The sequence below is a fragment of the Triticum aestivum genome, chromosome 1B (genome assembly GCF_018294505.1).
Source record: "Triticum aestivum cultivar Chinese Spring chromosome 1B, IWGSC CS RefSeq v2.1, whole genome shotgun sequence".
Classification (NCBI taxonomy): domain Eukaryota; kingdom Viridiplantae; phylum Streptophyta; class Magnoliopsida; order Poales; family Poaceae; genus Triticum; species Triticum aestivum.
Genome location: NC_057795.1, coordinates 117,269,601 through 117,277,252, shown reverse-complemented (window position 1 = coordinate 117,277,252; position 7,652 = coordinate 117,269,601).

Here is a 7,652-nt window from a genome sequence, read left to right as displayed (position 1 = left end):
TTTTAAAGCCCTTTATGTGGTGTCGCTCAGACGCCCGACTGTGGCATTTCTTTTAAAGCCCTTTATGTGGTGTCGCTCAGACGCCCGACTGTGGCATTTCTTTTAAAGCCCTTTGTGTGGTGTCGCTAAGACGCCCGACTGTGGCATTGCTTGTTATTTATTTCATACAATTTTTATACTACTATGTCATTGCAATTTTATAAATAACATGCTTGCACGCATCCGAGATTTAATATATTTTGTGACTGACGTCATGAGCATAAAATATTTTTAGCACATCATTGTTATATTGTACCTGTGTTCATAATGTTTGCGAGTACATTCAAAGTACTCACTGGCTTGTCCCTGGCTATTGTCTTGGCCAGATTTTCTTGCACGGAGAGGAGCGACGCGATGCCAGCCCCGAAACCCACGCAATGGAGATAGCAGCCTCGCGAAGATAGGAGTTAACCTGGTCAGTTGTTCCTGTGGGAATTGGAGTCCCATAGACACTGATGATCCACAGACCGCTTCCGCCATCAACCACTAGAAACCCTTTATTGTACTCACAGGCCAGAATGGTCTTGTACTACATATTTTGTTTTCGACTTGGAATTTCTGTATCAAGATGGAGCCTCATCAGCTAACAGTAATCCTGGGGCTGATGAGCACGATGGTCTTTTCTGGAAATTGACTACCCGGAAAAACCGGTCGTGACAGGCTTGGTATCAGAGCCAGGCTGACCATTGGCTAATCCTATCTTAGCCAGGTCAATAAACTTAGGCAAACCAACCCACCAGACCTTAACCAAACCCCAACCAAGCTTCTCGTGCAAGATAGCCACGCAGTGACCCAGCACTTTTGGCAGTCGGTGCCCAACCTATCAACCTAACCTGTCACTCATGCGCCAGTGACCGGCCCCTAAATAGTCCTTTCTCACAAGCGTGCGAAGGAAGATTCCGTCCCCTTTTTCCTATAAAAAGGGCGTGCTAGCACCAAACCAGCACACACAGCCGCTACCTCAAACCGAGCCATAATGCCTGGACCTGTCGTGCACAACGAAACCACAGCAACCAACCTTGGAGGTTTTGTGACCATCCTCGCAAACCTCACCCGTCGTGCCTATGCGTTAGAGGAGCCACCGGAATATGTTGTGTATCAAGGACCCATGAGCGGTGAAGACCGTCAATTCTGGGCCACTGTGCACATCTACGGTAGGGGTCTAGCACCCGAGCGCCCCTACAGGTTCACCGGAAGAACAACTTCCTTTGAGCCACAAGCCATCCAGCTAGCCGCTCGAGAGGCTATAGTTCATCTCAGGCACTTGTCGCCCAGAGTTAACTGTCGCTCGTTCCACTACTACCCCAGACATGAAGGGTATGGTAGACCACCCCAAGTTTCCAATGGAGATCACGAGACGGACCCCGCATTGTTGCACCTAGTGCGCTATGTAAGTGCACTAGAGGCACTGTTCGACCAGATCACCATTGATCTGATTGCAGCTCGTGGAGAGCTGGTTCGTCGAGCCCCGGTGAGAGAAGAAAACGAGCCCAACGCCGACAACCCAGTCGTGCTGTTTGGACAACCGATCGAGACTTCGAGATCTGCTCCAGCCATTGGCCAAGGTGCTGCGATAACCCCTGAGGTGCTTCGTCGCATTTTGGGAGCACACTCCAACGGGGTTGTGGCCAACAATCCCCGCAATGGTCATTCTCACTACCCCGACCCTGCAGTTCCTCCGCCATCTCCGACTAATCCCGGCAGAGAGACACGTGGAGAAGCCTCGACATCCACCAGGCACGCCCGTTTAGACATAAACGAGGTAGACTAAGCCGTATGAGTAACACCGAGTTTCAGTGTATCCTCGCTTTGTAATCATGCGACCGTGTATTTTAACGCAGCCTGTCGTTGTGCCTCTGTTTTAATAGTACCCTTGCATATTTGGTCAGCGCATAGCTGCATATTTTTCCGGGCACAACTACCAAAACCAACCCGACGACAACCACAGTAACACGTCTCTTTATGAGATATGTGTATCCCTGACACTGACCCGACCTTTGGAGCTAAGCTGGCAAATTTATTACCTTTCACCACGGTAAAAACGATCCGGCTCCATTGCTATATAAAGGCCACCTTGTGACCTTACCCAGCCACCCTCACTTTGTGCACAACACTCACACTTTTTCCTGTCATGCCGAGCCCCAGCATTCATCTGAGAACCCCAGATGCAACCCCAGGTAGCTTTGTTAAAATATTGTGGGATTTTACCCGCAGTACCATGGGTTCTACCCAGCCACCCCAGTATGATCTGTTCAAATCGAGGATCACCCCATCCACCTCGGAATATTGGGCAGCAGTACACATTCCTCCTGTAGACCCCAACCAAGATCCAACGGAAATTTCCTTCATGGGGAAATCCATGCCAACCCCACACCTGGCCATAGAAGTTGCTGCGAAAGAAGCGATTGCTCATCTTTGATCCGCAGTACCCTATGCCCGCGAACGAGGATATTATTACTTTCCGAGTCGTGCAGCACCAGGAGAAGTAACATCTTTTCCCGGTGGACGTATTGAGAGAGACCCAGTCCTGGCCAACCTTATCCAGTACATCATTGCTCAAGAGTATTTGAACCAGCGAGTGATGGATTATCTCCAGAGCCTTGCAGATTTAAATCCTCAGATCGCCATCGGCAGACCACTGAGACCCGACACGGAGAGACGCATACATCGACTGGTCAATCCACTTCCTCCAATAGAAGAAGAGTGTATTCCTTTACCAGAGACATTTTATCAAGATTCCGTCCAGTTACCGTTTTTATTTTAGACGTCACTATTGTATTTGTTCCTTGCAGCGTTTATTTATGTGTGTGACTTGTGCGTAATACCCTGAGTTTGTACGACGAGTCAATTATTTGGATCCTACTAATGTGTGTAGTTTTTGTTGTGGTTTATGCTCCTTTAAATTAACTGTTTTTCCCTCGCAAATCCTGGAGCAAGATTTCTTTTCCCTGAGTTGCTACACCTGCCCTTTCTCACGACGCGAATTAATTTCACACAGCACTACGCAGCAGACTCACAACCATAATCATTCGGACACATACACTGTTTGCAAAAACTTTGCAACGGCGTTACATCCAGCTAATCACCCCCTAACAACAGTTAGCACCCGACACACTCCATCTACTCCTCATGATCACCGCCACCGCGGAGAACCAACACCCGAGCCGCAGCATCGCGATACTCGTCGAAGATCATCGCGCACAGGAGCACAGAGAGCCCCAGCAGTGTCGCCAGCCCTCCGCATATCAGGATCACAAACCAGTCCGGCATCGCCTCCGCCATTAGAGCCTCACCCAAGCTTCTGTAAGCAGTAATGGAGAAAGAAGGAAGAGGAGAAGTGAGACCAGATGTGAGGAAGAAGAGAGAGTCACCCCGGCCGTTTTTATAGCTCGAGCTCGGTGTACGGTGGGCGAAGTCCACCAACTCCGCTCGTCGCCGATCGCCAGTGTTCGGAGTCGAATCCGCGAGCAGTGCCGACAGCGCGCTGGCCCGCGAGGTGAGTGCACGCTGCACCGGCAGCTAGCACGCCAAGCACTACCACGGTACGGCCTAGATGCCCTACGCATTAGGCATCACCGGTGGAGAAAGCGCGAGAAAGCGCGCGGGAGAGAGGAAGAAGAAAGGGCCAGAGGGAGAAGAAGAGGAGACTGACAGTGGGCCCCGGGTCCACCTGTCGGCCAGAGAGAGCACTGTGCTCTCGGGTACAATCAGCGTATATCTAAATTTAGGAGTTATCCTAAATTTATATCCAGCGTAGAAATCGCCCGTTTTTGTCCCGGACCGTAGACTTTTCCGCGCAACCCCAGTTTTTCACACTGTGGTTTTTCACCACTTATTGCCCTCTCGCTGTAGCCACATCATTATTGCACCGCTTTTAACAAATCTCGAGGACGAGATTTTTCTTAAGGGGGGTAGTATTTGTGACACACCAAAAATTTGGCCTTGTTTTATTAAGTTAAATTTTTGCCAGGATTTAAAACTTTGGATTTCTGAGCTCCATTTTGATTTTTAAGTCATTTCCTTCCCTATTATGATGAGTTTTTCCCAAAGAAAAAACTTTTCAAATATGTTATTGGACTTGTTTAACCTCTCAAGAAAAACTTTCCTTTTATCAGTATAACTAATTAACTAAAATAATTGCTTGATCTTTACTTTCTTGAAAATAGTTTTTTCAAGGTTAATTGACCATATTTGAACTACAACCATTTGATAGATTCACTTAAAATTCCCATAAAAATTTGAAGATGTCATGTGATGTTTTCAAATCACTATTATGCAAAAATATATTTCATTCATGAAATATTTTGAGCCCTGCACTCAATTTTTCTTCTCTGGTCCAGAGTGCATTTTGCACTACAACCTATTTAAATATTTCTTTAATACTCCTATCAAAATTAGGGGAGGTCAGTAGGAACATATTATTCCACTTTGTGCAAAAATCCAGGGTTGTTCTTTGAAAATATTGAGTGAATCAACCTCATTTCCATTCTGGACCAACTTGAGGATTTGTACAGCAACCACCATTTTAGTTGCTCCTATACCCTTAACTATTTCTCCTACTTGTAGTCCCCCATGTTAAACCCTTAAGTCCAGGAGCATGCACCATTTAGATCATTTTTGGTTCATGGAATAATGCTATTTATTTCCTGTCCAGAATTGGGGTTTTGTAAAACTTGCACTAGCAAGTTTCCCCTTTTGTCCAACTAACCTCACCACTCTCTTTTGCATCTAAAGAGACCCCCATCTGGAGTTTTTGGCCACCCCAAGACCTGCCTAAGTGCATGTGGCATTTTGTCAAACACCTGGAGAGCATGACCAGTTTTGACATGAGTTTTGGCATTGCACTGTGAACTTGCACCTCTGATCAAACCAGCATGTCCACTAGACTCCCCGTTTCTCCTAACCTAGGTCTGTTAATTGCCAGTCTCAACCAAGCTCTGTAGCATGCTCTGGCATTTCGTCGAGCACACCCAGTGCGTGCACTGGACGCGCCCAGAGCGCGCATATTGCACGATGCCGCGCCCGAGCCGACACGCTGGCCCCCTGGCTTTGGCCCACACGGCAGCACCTCGCCACGCACTCCCCGCCTCGCAGCATCGCGCCAAACCACCCTGGCACGCTACAGCGCCGCCGCCAGGGCGTTCTTGGCGGCACTACGGCGTCGGCAGTGCGCCTCTGCCACGGGCAGCGCCGCCCAAGCCTCGCCCGCTCGCCACCTGGCCCCGGAACAGCCCGAGATCATCCACACGGGTGTCCGCTAGCGTTCGTCGCCGCCACGTCGCCCTAGCTACAGAGAAACGGTTCGCCGGAGAGCTTATCCCCACCGCCGCGGAACCGACCTTGGCGCGCTATAAATGGACACCCCGAGCCCCTCTGAGCATGCACGCGACCTCATGCTACCCCCATGGCGCTCCCCTGCCTCGCATTCGACCCGGGGAGGTCTCCTTCCTCATCTCCGGCAACTCCTGCCGCCGCCATCGCCCCGGCCAATCCGGCACCTCCAGTACCTCCCCCTCTCCGTTCTCTTCGCCAGGAACTTCCTCATCCTCCCATGAACCTTTCCCACTACTTGATTTTGATCGGGAACCATCGCCGCCACAAAGTCACTTCGCCACCGAAGCTTTCCTCCGCCGCGGAGCTCGCCGCCGGCAGCTCCCTCCACCTCCGACAACCCCACGACCACCGGGAGAACCGCCCCGGCCGTGCGGATCCATCCCTACCCTCTGGAGCCCGCAAGGAGCAGCCAAACGCCGGCGACGATCGCCGGAGCCCCGCTCCGCTCGGACAGAGGAGGGAGACGACGCGCGGCGACTGGTCAAACATGACCAGTGGGCCAGGCGGGCCCACTGTCAGCGACACCCCGCGTTGTCCACGTGAGATTAAGTGAAGGCGTATTATCCCTAGTACGCTTTCCCCGCTCCGAAAGCGTATCCCCCTCCGAAACGTTTTCTTTTTCTGTTTTATTTAAAAACAGATTTTGACCAAATTTTTGACTGGCTCTAACTTTTTAAATATAAGTCCAAATGAGTTGATTCTTTTTCCTACCTCTCTCAAATTTGATCTAGTTTATTTTAAGATTTATTTGAAAATTTTTCAAACTTTTTTTTGTTCTGTTTTCGAAATGTGTGTTAATTCAAATATATTTTCAAATAGGATTTTGGGAGAGAGAAGAAACTTTCAAAAAGCTTGGAGAGCACCCTGCCTTTCCACACATTGAAGGCAAGCATTCTGAATCCCGGCATAATATTTTTGGTGTGATCGTTGATGCATTTATAACACCACCGCATTTCGAAGGACTTGTTATTTCATGTGATATGATCATATGCATGGGTGCATGTTATTGATTCCATGCTGTTGGAAATGAACACACTTGTGATGATAATCACCCTCATGTGTCTTGCATGCATACCGACAGGAACCCGGGAAAACCTCTGCCTTGGGTAGGCATGAGTTTGTCACCGGTCTCCGTCGGGACGGTTATGTCTGGTATGGCATGGTAAGGTGATATGAGAGGTGAATCTGTTGAGTGAAATATATTTGTTATACTAAATCATGCAGGGAATACTTGAACCTCCTGAGTCGACCGTAGATCGAGTCTTGTTCCAGTAACCCCATACTTGTTTCGTACTACCACTCGTCTCTACAGCAAGTAGAGTACGGTTCAGTAAGTTGTCAACCTCTTTCTAGCACACACCGTATAGAGAGGCCATGGTGGAAGATACCGGTTGTAGCTGGTAGGCAGGCCACCTGGTCCGGGGGCATGGGTGTTTCCGGTTGGGACCGAGAAGGGAGGCCACCCCTTAGAGCGCGCGATATAAATTTGATCCCATGCTACGCGAGGTTGTAGCCTCCCCACTTAGAGTTTGCTTAACGGGTGTCGTGGGTGATTCCAGACACGTGTGAGATAAACTGGTGTGTGCAAGTTAGGTGTGTTTTCAACAAAAAGACCGTAGACGGAATTAGTCCCGGTGGACTAAAGAAATCCGTTACTCGTGGGTAAAGAGTACAGTCTCTGCAGAGAATAAACCTATTCGAATAGCCGTGTCCTTGGTTAAGGATTACAGTCTGGGATGGGTCAAGTGTCGGTCTTAGTGTCGGTCTTCGGAGATGAAGCTGTTAACCAGAAAATGGAATTACTACTCGAGACTTGTGATATCTATGATTATTATTGTTGTTGACTAACCCGTGATATTATTGTTATTACCAAGTATCTCTAGGATGGTTCTACCTCCGGGATATTCACTATGATTGTTTCTTTTAAAGCCCTTTATGTGGCGTCGCCCAGACGCCCGACTGTGGCATTTTTTGTAAAGCCCTTTATGTGGCGTCGCTCAGACGCCCGACTGTGGCATTTCTTTTAAAGCCCTTTATGTGGCGTCGCCCAGACGCCCGACTGTGGCATTTCTTTTAAAGCCCTTTATGTGGCGTCGCTCAGACGCCCGACTGTGGCATTTCTTTTAAAGCCCTTTATGTGGTGTCGCTCAGACGCCCGACTGTGGCATTTCTTTTAAAGCCCTTTATGTGGTGTCGCTCAGACGTCCGACTGTGGCATTTCTTTTAAAGCCCTTTGTGTGGTGTCGCTAAGACGCCCGACTGTGGCATTGCTTGTTATT